This window comes from Festucalex cinctus, chromosome 1, assembly GCF_051991245.1.
Source record: "Festucalex cinctus isolate MCC-2025b chromosome 1, RoL_Fcin_1.0, whole genome shotgun sequence".
NCBI lineage: Eukaryota > Metazoa > Chordata > Actinopteri > Syngnathiformes > Syngnathidae > Festucalex > Festucalex cinctus.
The window spans coordinates 58,596,179-58,609,370 of NC_135411.1; the positions used below are offsets into that span (position 1 = coordinate 58,596,179).

A 13,192-nucleotide genomic window follows, 5' to 3' on the forward strand; every position below is an offset into this window, starting at 1 on the left:
ATATATATATATATATATATATATATTAGGGGTGTGAATTGCCTAGTACCTGACGATTCGATTCGTATCACGATTCACAGGTCACGAGTCGATTCGATACCGATTAATCCCGATACGAATTTATAAGTCGATTGTTGCGATTTTTTTTCATTCAAATTTAGAAAATACTAATCAGTAAGCTTGTAGAGTGTAAGATTTATATGAAAATGTATTATTTATTTATCTGAAATTTCAGTCTTATAGAGGTTGTAATCTGTTTCATGTTTGAACAGCATTAAAATAAAATATTAAGGCTTAATGTTCTGTTCATATAACATTCTCCCATGCTCAAGGTGTGAATCCTAAAAAAATAAAAAAATAAAAAAAATCGATTCTGCCGATTATTGAATCGATTCGAGAATCGCGCGATGTAGTATCGCGATATATCGCCGAATCGATTTTTTTGTAACACCCCTAGTATATATATATATATATATATATATATATATATATATATATATATATATATATATATATATATAATGAATAAAATAACTCATTTTTTGTCCTTTATGCTTGCAACAATAAAGATATTAATTACAAGCAGAACACTGGACTGTTGTTTTACATTTTATTTTTTAGTATTTTTTTAATTTTATAACACGGAGAAAAATCATAACAAATCTTCAGTTTTTTATTTTTTGGGAATATTTGAATGTCATTAATTTTCTTTATTTTACACCTGATTAATTGGTTAGGCCCTGATTTAAACACCAACAAAAATATAACGTGTTTTATAAGAACGATGACATTACTGTATATAGTATTGTACTTTATATTAAACATTCAGTAAGATGAAGGTAGTATCAGAACCGACACCTACGTAAAAGAGAAGGTTACACCAAGACACAGGCTTGAAGTTTAACCCATCTATGGCTCTATTGTGTTGAAATCAATTCTTTCACTGTCCGACAATTATTTTATACGTCATGCCAGATTTAGCAGAATCTTTGAGTGAAAGCAGCTAGTCCACAAGGTCATTAACACAAGGCCCATTTTAAGCGGAAAAGGGATAAAAATGGGTCGTTTCGGCCGTCGTTTGCATGACAGTAGTCTTCTGGAGCCTGAAACCGTCAACAAATCAAATCCTATCAAATTACAAGTATTTTTCAATGACAGCATTAGCATTTGTATATAAAAACTGCAAACAGTGCTGTTGAGTCCAGGCACTCCCAAGTACATCACATTCAAACAGAAATTTGGAAACAATCACGCCCGACATGATTACATATAAAGACAAACCCGCATTTGACTTCAGAATTAGGGGTTACCGATTTGTTGTCCTTTAATGCTTGAAGTCGACTAATCGCTAATCACATACTTTTGGAATATCGTCTTCCAATCCCATTATGAGTATAGTGACAATTTCAAGTTTCACAGTTTTTGAATGATCTTGCCAATGAACATTCAATCGGCTTACCGTGATGTCATCCCCTCAACCTCTCACAGCCACGAGGCGTCGTGTTCAAGTTACACTTGCCGATCGCTGTGATACATTAGTTCTTCCATTCCTTCAGTCTCAGCACTCGTGCAGAGTTTTTACAGGGATTCAGTCCGCAGCGGGTTCCAAAAGTCGCGACCTTAGGGCGAGTCGCCGAATGAAGCATATAGGTCCGATCAATGAGCGCTATTACAGCAGGAGTGTTGTTTCTTTTCACACAGCATCATACATACTCGCAGTAGTGTTTACATCCCATTTTACATGACTTTTATAGAGGACGCTTACAATTGCACGGCACTTTAAAATCAACATTTACTGCGTGTAGGTAGAAATCACTATTGGGTAAATCAAGTCAAACCAGATGCACTTCTTTCTATTAAAAATCTTGTTTTACTTGTATTAATAAAACAACATGGGAAAGTGTTTCTACACATTTCTGCTTGTTGGATTCTTGTGAATGGAGCCTTTTTTGGGGGGGAAAAATTATTACATTTTTGACACACGGGTCTAACTTGGAGTGCAAAGTCAGCCAAAGTCAGCACGGAGGGGATTCAACATAAATATCATTTACACATATGGGCTATTTAACTGAAACGATGTCAAAATATTAGGTGATGCATTTTCAAGTCTTTTTGCAGTTTAAAACATATTACCTGCAATTTAGCCCATGAAAAAAAAAAAACTTATTTTGGTGATGATGAATTTCCTTTTGGGAACCTTTGGGAAAACATTTTTCAGGAGGCTACTTTTGATCATTGAATCGCCTAATAAAATGTGATTCATTAAACAAATAGGATAAAATATGCATCAATCCATGCATTTTCTACGCCGCTTACCCTCGTTAGGGTTGTTGGTGTGCTGAAGCCTATGCCAGGCAAGGGAGGTCAAATGACGCCACATGCTCATTAATATGCATAAGGTCCGAACTTTTGGACAAACATCTAGAATAGTGACACCTGTGTAACACATCATTTTGGACGAGGTGGACGTCCCAGCCGTGAAATTCAGGCATGGTTCAATCGACAAACAGTTTAAATGTTGGTTGGCATGCAGAGACGTCAAAGAAAGCAGTTTTAGTAGAAAGGTAAGATTTATTCTACGATCGTAGCACTTATCCGGCTAGCTAACCTCATGTTGCTAATTTTTACAAAAACTAAACGCAACAAAATCGAGATATGTGTCGATTTGTCTTTTATTGGCGCGATATCGTAGGAGTACAGTACTGACAGACTCATTCAAGTGTATGTAGAATGACAACAAAAAAAGTCATTACTCTCCCGAATTGAGCTGAACCAATCATATCGTTTCATTATGAGATTGAATCATCCTTGAATCGGACATGCACACCACCTCTACAGACATTGTTTGTATATGTGTATTTTTGAATGAATGACCTTTCATTAGACCGGCTCCAGGTTATTGCATGACGCTGAATATTTACAAACGAAAGCCCTTTTGTGTGTGCGTGTGTGCGCCCGCCCGCGCTGCTGATTGGCTGGAGCGCCTCCATCTTATTGTCAGTCACCAGAGTGTAAACAAGCCTCTGATTGGCTGACGGCCAGTCCGCATTGGACTGCTTGCAAAAAAAAAAAAAAAAAAAAAAAAAGGCAATAACTGTCCAGGCGGTTTCAAGGCGTCCCCGGGGTAGATGATGAAAGGGGATAAGAAGGGTGCTGTTTCAAGGCGCCCCCCAACCCAACCCCCCTCCCTCGCCTCCAAAGGCGGACCCCCGTTGGCCCTGAAGCCAAACGAGTCAAGCGTGAATCAAAGAGAATATACAGCAGAGCGAGGGAATGATAGCTTGTATATTAGCAATAATGGAGCTGTTCCTGCCATCCAAATCATCAGCGAAAATCGTTGCCGCTTGTCGTGGATCGCTGTTGTTGTTGTTTTTTTGTTTTTGTTTTTTTTTAAATGAAGACGACGTGCGTGGAAACATTTCTGCATGTTTTGGCGTGCGGCTGGCTGCATGAGGTTTGTCGCAGTGGGCTGGCTGGTGCGGTAAAATAAAACAACACTCAGTAATTGCTTGCGAGTGAATAATTTGCACATTTGCGGTTTGGGGCTGGAAAGGGGGGTTTGCACGGTGAGTTTGGAAAAGACGACACAGGCGACATAATAGTCGGTGATGTGTGCAATGTATGTGTACGTGTGCAATTGTTCAAGTATTTCGCCTGCCACTTCTCCCATTGTCAGCACCCACTCACTGTAGCTCGAAGTGGCTGACTGCAGTACATGTCTGTATATATAGGCGATGCATGAGGATTATCTCTTTCAATGTCATGTTTTTATTTCCATTTCTGTAATAAGAATAGACTACATTTAAAGAATAAATTGTTCATGTATTTTCCTTCAATATGTGTGTATTAAAATGCAAAGGTTTATGATAAATGCAAAACAAAGATGATTTACCCAAATTTATCACATTTATTAAAAATCTCCTTTAAATGACTCTTACTCATTATTGCTACATTTTGTGCAATTGTCACCACATACACCTACACATCATTTGAGTTGAAATACAATCTAAACATAATATTGTATACTACCAAATAATGACACCTTAATTATGATTTCCCCTATAATTTTTGTGACCCTTATTTATGAATACCCCACTATCAATGCATTTTGAGCAATTGCTGAAATTTAACGGCAGTACTGTGATATCAACAACAGAAAAAACATTAAGATGCCTATTGATGAATATCTATTTAGATTTAAATTTATATTTAAAATGTCCTCCCAGATTTATAACACTTTTATGTGACCCTTATTTATGACTACTAAGAAAAAACAAACACTAAAAAATACATTGTCCTTTATTAATGCAGATATTTTGAGGAAGGTGAAACAGTCATTAGAATTGTCAGACGATAAACTATCAAATTGGGATTACACTTGACTACAATTATGTATATGATTTAAGTAACCAAAATAAAGACATATTAATCTCAACCAGCCATATATTTTCTATACTGCTTATTAGAATTCAGTGAATATATGAAGGTGTTTTTTTTTTTTTTTTTTTTTGTTCTTGTGGTGGGCGGGGGTGTTGGAATTTGATTAATATCATAAATATTCAGGCTCCCTCTGAAATATTAAAAAAAATGTACAATGTGGAATCCACGTACACGCATGCATATATCTTGTTATCTATAGAGGCTTCATGATAATTAAAGCTGGTTGAGTGACTTATAAGGGGAAACGCCGTTTTACGAGGATGATTGTCCTTGATCAATAAAGTACTGATGATTGACAGCTCCTTCCTCCCGCCCACTTGCACAGGACAGACCACGCTCGTGGAAATTCAAGATGGACAAACCGTGCTGCCCTTTTGCATTTATGTCCTCAATAAATAAAAAGTGGGACACAGGGGCAGACATTTTTATTCACAATGCGGCTTATCTTCCGGGGTTTAAAAACAAAAACAAAATAATAATCCCAAAAAAAGGATTAAGCGTTAAGAGCACAAAAGCGCTTGATGACATTTTGTGGATCAAGGCTTCCGCTTTTATTAAAACTAAACCCGGACATTTCAATGGAGCGAGCCATATTTGATCATATACACCTTGAAGCTCGGATGGCTAATGAGAAATCCTGGTGGCACGTATTTACTCAACTGCAGATTTTATGGACTAGATAGTACATCTTAATTTTATGAAAAGATGCAAAGAAGGACATTGTGGCAAAGCTGCAACGGTATACAGTAATTCCTGTTTCACACAGTAGAATTTAACAAATATATTCCGCTGAGTGTTGTTATATCATCTTTCTTTATATGCTGCTGCATCGTTTGTGTTGCAAACATTAATATTGTGTAATCGATGCTGTTTGTTACCTCGTATTAGGTTAGCATTAAGCTAACATACATTTGCAGGACAAAATTATGTATTCACTTCAAAATATAATATGTAATTCTTTTGGTCTAATATTTCATTTGACAGTAAACCTCAACTGGAGTGTTATGAGTCCAAGTTTCCTAGATTTGCATTACACCACCAAAAGTATTTTTTGGAAGATAATATTCAGCTTTTTGTTGTTGTTGTTGTTCGATACAATATTATCATTAAAACTAGTTTGCCCACATTTCTCTTTCGTCTGCTTGAAATGGTCAAACCTGAGGTGGTTTTCCTCGACCTCCCCACAACGTGTCAATGTTCCCCATCCTCCTGCTGCAGGCCCACAGCGAGCCTGTCAACAGGTTTGCATTCTTCCATCTGACGCAAGTTGCATTTTTCATCTCTGTGGGGAAAGAGCGGGGATTCCCATTTCCTGTTTGCCACAAAAGACAAGCACATCCGCTGTTGTCATTCCAAGGTGACACGGTACTGCAAACATACTGCTACAATGTAAACACTTTCATACTGAAGCTTTATATTCAAGCGTCATATTGAAAAATAAGTGTTAGCACACGTATGAGTTCCTTTTTCCGTAATTCCTCATTGGTGTTGTCAGCTTTGTACGCAAATGCTTCTGAAATGGCTTTTTGGTTCGAAGTTACAGCGCCACCTGTTAGTTTTTTTTCCCATTTGGATTAATGACTGTGGTCTGGATGGAGGGTTTTTTTTTGTGTGTGTGCGTGTGTGTGTGTGTGTGTGTGTGGGTGTGTGTGTGCACCGACGCACAGGAAAGCCACACGTCCCATTTTGGTGCAAAAGATTGATGCGTTTTGAATCATGTGGAGCGTGCTCAGATTATACAGCCCAACACAAACAGTGGTCCGATGTGTTCTGATGGAGGATATATTCTTCTTGTAGGGCAGGGCTGGGTCACATTTGATTTTTTTTAAAAAGCACAGATTGGCCAGGCCATTTGTAGATGAGGTTAAAAAGAAATAATAATAATTAAAAAAAAAAAAAAAGTAAAGCAATGAAAAGTAGCACCAATGCAGTATGTATATGTACATTTATTTTATTTTACTAGTGTTTATTTTATTTATAAGAAATCATTTGACCAATTATTTCATAAGATAAATAAAACACTACAATGATGCCTCGACATAAGAGTGGTCCGACTTATATTGGGCACATCTTGTTTTACTTTTTACTTGCAAGCAAAAACTTGAGATCTGAGTGATACATGGTACCTAACTCAACTAACCTGAGAACAATCAGACATTTGGAAAACAGTGACAAATTCTTCAAAAAAGGCTTCAATCTGTTAATTTGTTTTTACAGTATTGCCATTCTCGTTTGAGCCTGTCAAACTAAGCATAACACATGGAGAATTAAATATTGTGTATTTAAAACAACCACGTAACTTTACTGCAAGTCTGCTAGCTTAATGCTAGTACACAATATAAAACATCATTACGGTCTAAAAAATAGCATCAATTTGATTATAACCATAGATATATACAAACACTAAATGGTTCATGCGTGGTGTGAGCCAATGTGAAGTAGTGTTGTGACAAGGCGGCCATCTTGGGTCAGGGCTGCTCGATCACTCTTAACATTTAGTCAATGGAGCACGGACTTTGAAATAACTGCAAATTGCTCAACTCTCCCAAATTCTCAAACAATTTTCACTTTTGTTGTTAGACATGAAACAAGAGATGAGACGAGCAACTATGTTGCGTTAAAAAAAAAAAAAAAAAAATCTGCGATTTGAAAATTCAGCCTGAATCATACGTTAACAAGATGTGCAATAAAGCGTGGATGAACTCCTCCTGGGTGCCTTTCCTCACAGGGTTCTTCTGTGCCCCACCATGTTGTGGTTTGCGTGTGTGTCTGTGGGTACGATCATGGGGATATGCGGGGGAGGGATGGCTTTTTCTATTTATTGTATTATGGATGTTTTAATTGTTCAGCACTTTGAGTTGCATTTGAATGTATGAAAGGTGTTATATAAATAAAGTTTGATTTGATTTGAATAAAGCAATCCGATTGTAAATCTGTGAAGAATTCAGCGAGTTACGAGCATTATAGTGGGTAATCATGCACCTTCCCACCGACTACAGTACAGTGCACCAGAGCAGTCCCCTGCCTTAAGATGGCCGAGCAGTGACCACGCTGCCGACTCCGCCTTGAGACTTCGCGTTCGATATTTATGGATATAACATTTTAAGCAACAACTATATGAAATGTAACAGTGCAGCAACATATGAAGACAGACAACAGGCTGTATTAGTGCATCTTGCTAACTCACATAGTTGTGTAACTCTTCTTCGTTGTGTCTGCATGCCTGTCTTGTACTGCTCCCTGGTGGCCAAGCAGCACATACCACAAGGAACACAGTGTGGGGCTGAAACAGATTAATGGCATTCCCATTTCAATCAGGAAAAATAATTTCAGATTCAGATCATTTAGAACACCTATTTTCTTTTTAATTGATCATGTCTCCCTAACATGTGCATTGCCAATGTTTACATATTTACATGAATTATTTCCCAGTTAGTGCTCATAGAACTTTGTTCAGTTGTCACAGTGAGTCTTTAAAAGACTGCAAGTCAAAGTGTTTAGTAAGTTTACAACTCGAATTGAAGTAGATAAAGAAACTATCATATTAATTAAGTCTGAACTATAAGAGCAAAATATTTGCTGTGTAATAAATCTGATATTGTTCATTGTGGTACAGATTAATGTAGTGCTTGTGTGTGTTAAAGAAATACATGGGAAGAAGATCTAAATTAATTGAGTGTTTAATCACAATCGCAATTTATTTTTCAAAATTGCTCTGTCCTTATTTTTATCATATTGTGATTTTCATATGTAGGACTGTGACATGTTTTTCGGAAAAGTGCCACGACTCCAGTTCATTCAAATGTCTCCCCTAACTGCCAACACAAATACTAGAGTACAAATCCGAGCTCAAGTAATTACACGACTTAAAACCAGTTTGTTTCTTTGCATTCTATATTTCATGTTTTGTACAACGGTGCTGTTAATGATCAAAACCACTGAACAAAAAAAAATGGTGGTTGTTTTTTGGGGTCTGGAATGGATTAATAGCATTGCAATTAATTTCAAGGGATTCATTTTACTGGCCTCAAACAGCATGACAGTCCAAGTCATATCATGTTCTTTGAGGAAGTCATGTGATGACGCTGCCGAGGGGATCGCAGCACAAACGTCAAATTGTGCCGTCGTCGGCTCACATCTGCAGCGAGAGGGTGCTATAGGGGGACGCTGCAGGGGGCTTTGCGTGATGCATCCGTGGTCATGAGCCCTTCTTCTTCTCTGTAAGAAGAAAAGGGGGTTTGTTCCCAACTTCCCATCGCGGAACTTCTCACCCACCGGCTGCCTGCAGGTTTAGGAAGCGACACACAACCAGTGCTGCTTTCGTGGTCCAAACACACAAATAGCTTATCATACTTAACTTCTTTTTACGCTTAGGAATATTCATGTAGTTTAGTATATAGTTTAGCTTATGTGAGTTTTCCCCTCAAATGTCAAGATTTTGTGATTATTTTCCCTTTTGTTTTGTTAATTATTGCCATGTTGTTCCACTGTTTTGAGTAATACAAAGTGATTTCGGCAAAGAAAAAGGCTGCCTGGTAACAAGAGGACCAAAAAAAAAAAAAAGCCCAAAAGAGATTCTCGGATTCCGATGTTGCGGCGCAGCAGGCTAAAAAAGCCTTGGAGGAGAAGTGCCTGACTTACGGTGCATGCTGTGGTTTATGTACAGTGACAAGTGTGTACGGATCGTGAAAAACTTGCCAGAGAGCTACTAAAAAACAAAACAACTTCCAGTGTTTTGTTCTCCCTGCTAGGCCAGTGAGACAATAAATGTGCTTGTGTGCCATGTATGTGCTTTATGTACGCACTTGTCCAATTAAATACATCCCATTAACCTCTGGGTTGTCACAGCTTTTGAACTTTCCATTTTACTCATCGCACCTTTGGCCACAAAGCAGGGCGGGATCTTGGTTAAAGTAAGCCATTTTAAACTAAAAAGTAAAACGTTTTATAAGTTAACCCTATAAAGCCAGATGTATCATATTAAATAGACGACAAGACATTTTGAGGCCTCTATTTCATGAGTATATTTTTTATCCCACCAAAACCCTGACGTATATGATCTGACACATGCATTGCACGGATATTCCATAAGAGGGCAGTATCACCCAGCTGATGGCTTTTCCAGCGTCCTTGCAAGATCGCCCCAATTGAGAAAGGAGAAACACCTATACTTATTAATCCTGGGAAATATTCTTTCAGATTTTTTGAAAATACTAATATGTTTGATATGTCAGTTTGTTATTATATTTTTGACAGTTATAAATGTACGAATGTAAACCATTGTGTCCGGATGTATCAAATATGACACAAATCAAAATTCACATGTAGAAGTTGATTTTCCAAATTTGGTTTTGTTTCTTTGTTCAAAAGGACCAATAAATACTCAGTTTACAAAGAATCTGAATTTTCTTTGTATTTCATGGTTCATGCTTTATAGGTTAAAAAAAAAAAAAAAAAGCAGCAGGCAGCCAACAGCGTTCAGTATGGCTGCCACTGTACTTTCCAGTTCAATAGATTAAGTATGCGAATAAGTGAATGTGCAGCTTTGTGAAGCTCTTTGGGCACCCACCTGATTTATGTACTATATAAGTGCACTCCATTTACCATTATAATCAAATTGGATTCATCATCTTTTGACTATGATGCATTTTTCTTTTTCTTTTTTTCACAAGATGCGAATGGATTTGGACACCACTCACTGATGTTAACACGAATGGTGAATGGAGATGTTTGACGCCATTCCCAGCTCTTAATGAATTTCACTTTAAAATTATTTTTGAATGGATTGTGTGATCTATTAGCAAAGCTATTTTTTATTTTGTTAAGATCTAAATGTATTTTTTTAGAACATGTATTTTTTGTAGTGTTTTTTTTTTTTTTAATGAATTATTAGTTCACCACTAGTTGGTACTAAATATTACACATTGTCTCTTTAAGGTTATAGGTAACGTCATGTCATTAATTTCCAGTTTCCAGTTCTATTCAGCAAGTAGCTTAGCAATTAGCATGGCTTCTCCACCTTTCCTTGTCATCCGTTCGTGAGAACGATATTTGTCAGAAATGTAGCTTATTGTAGTATATGATTACTGATTAAGTAATGATTCCACAATGTGTTTAGCCACACTAGTAGCCAGCTGAAGCTCGTTGCTTGTTAGCTGGTGCGGCCTAAGAAGCGTCAAGCTTGCCTCGACCTCCCACTATCCACGGCAGGTGACATGAGAGACGCGCGTGCGTCCAGCCCAGTCAATCTTTTTGAGACCGTTTGAGGAAAAACTTTCAAATCTATTTATTTCATTCAAGTTGTATACAGTGAGAATTATGATGCTCAACTTCTGGTTGAAATTCACTGCCCCCAGGAGTCTTTATTAAATGTGAGGTCAGCATTTTACGGTATTTTCTCATGACGCAAAATGTGAGCTATGAAAATAATTGCGATGTTGTCCAATATTAACATTAGAAGTTATTGTTTTGGAGTATAAAGGCCTTTTCACACTACACTTGGGTCTCCTGTTTTTTGTCGCAGGGCAGCGCGCAGCGCACAAGAATGACATCACCCTGATGCAACCTTGACCATATTTGGAAGTGATGGTGTAGAAGCCAATCAAGAAGGAACACGGAGGCTTTTCCTGCTGGTTGATCAATTGTTCTTGGCATTCTGAAATCACTCTGCCAGGCTCTCTCCTATTGGATGAGCCATGTTACATCACCAATTGAACTTTTTTTCCCCCGTTTGTGTGGCAAATGCCGACCTTACGATTCATGCTGCACTTTTACAATTCAAACAACATTTCCGTCAAGTGCTTCCACATCATTTCACACAAAGAGGACCGAAAAGGAAGTTGGCCCCAAGATGACACTTGCAATGTTTTTATGTGAGACATGGAATTGACCTGTGCACAAAAACAGTAGAAGATTGAAAAATGGAGGGTTTGTTTTGCAAAAGCGAGGGAACACTGTACTTGTACATCTTCTCCATTGAATGTCGGGTTTTGTTAAGTAGCAGAGTAGACCCACAGTGACCAAAAATCTTCACTTAAAGGACAAACCGATAACATTGTGAAGGAATAAAAATATAGCACACACATTTTCAGGAGGCATGAACTCACTTTAATCGTCTTCAGCCAGGAGGACACGTCGCACACCCGGGCCAAAGGACGGAATCACGTGTGACCGAGTGACTGGCTGCACACGCTCATTAGCATCATTAATCAGCAGAGACGGAGCGGCCTAATGATAGAAAGGAGGAGGGACTTCATTGCGGCCAGGAGATGTGACAGAGATGGACGATTCTTCAGGAATATGAACATTCGGAAAATATATCGGGCTTTTTTTGGCTTCATCCATTTTTGGCCTGTCGGTAATTAATACCAGCTTGAATTGTCACTCTCATTTGTCATATAACTAACTGTAAGGCAGGGGGCTCAGCCAGTTCCCTTGCGTGCATGTGTGTGTGGAGGGGGAATAAAAAGGAACCTCTGTGGCTGCGTGACATTTTCTCACAGGCGTTTGATTGTGATTCGGAAGATTTCTCTTCCGGGACTTCCACTGGCTGCTCGTTGCCCTCCGTAATGTGCAGCTAATGGGAGCAGCTGAACCTTGAACCAGATCCGTGTTACTGCTTGTTTGGTGGGAGCGGCACAGGCAAGCCCCCCTCCAAAGCCCGCCCCAAGGAAGCGCAAGGCTCTGGTGGTGCATGCTTAGTGAGGGCAGGCTGTTTGATCAGCACATATTTTTAATTGGCTTCAGGCACCCTGGAGTGTCAGCATTGCCAACTGCACCTTTCCTAATTAAAATCATTACAAATTCCAGACGCATCATAAAGGATTAAATGAGACTTGTGTGCGTTTCTACACATGCAATTGTTCTTCTTACAGTCATACAAGCAAGGCTGCTACTGTGCTATTGGAAATTACACAAACTACAACACAAATGTCAGGAAACGTGTTTTACCTGATGTTCCATTTCCTTTATTGAATATTTGTGTGTGTGGGAGTGCGTGTGCATACGAGAGTGTGTGCGCACGGTGTGGTTTCAGCAAGAGCACTTTGTCTTATTTGATATAATTGATGTCAGAGACGCGGCGTGATTCCGTCGAGGATTGGTTTTAAAAGGCATGAGGAAAAAAACAACAACAAATGATCTCAAGAAATGCTCTATGTAATTAAAAGAGAATGTTTATTAATTACGGCCAAAGCCGTTGCCTAATTAGTCGTACAGTTGATTATTGTGTGTGAGTGAGTGAGTGGGGGTGGGAAGCGCTGGAACGTTTTTCTTCGAGAGGATTCAGTCGCTAAATTAAAGGTTCAGTTTCAATTTCAAAACCACTGTCCCATTGGGAATAGAATGAATTCATTTCAATTGTTAACAGTACTGAAAGACTCAAAAGTCACATTTTAACATTTTGAAAGTGCCTGCAAAGTTAAAATCAATAAATAAATCAGTAAAAAAAAAATGTTGTGAACAACCCTACCAAATCTGAATGATTAAACAAAACAAAAAAAAACATGTTATGTAAAATGAGACTTCATAATGAAAATCAAGCTGTTGGGTGCTGAATAGGCAAAACCCTGCCTCGATGAAAAATGGATGCTAGTTCATCTTGCACAGGATTCACCAAAGTGGTGCCCACAGGGCAACAGGTAGCACCCAAGGACCACATGGGCCTGTTCTAAAAATATCTCACCAGTGAGAAACTTGTAATATTTTTCTGTTGCTATTCTGAAAAACAGTGCCACTTAGTGAGCTACATGTA

General features: G+C 38.3%; 1 long non-coding RNA gene across 1 annotated transcript in view; it reads right to left on the reverse strand.

Annotated features, from left to right (window-relative positions):
* Positions 1–4,848: 4,848 nt before the first annotated feature.
* The window catches only part of LOC144002387 (uncharacterized), a 258,898-nt gene continuing 250,554 nt past the window's right edge, over positions 4,849–13,192 (reverse strand). Inside the window, exon 2 of the long non-coding RNA XR_013278724.1 lies at positions 4,849–5,752. This is a non-coding gene — a long non-coding RNA (uncharacterized LOC144002387). The remainder of the gene's footprint in view (positions 5,753–13,192) is intronic.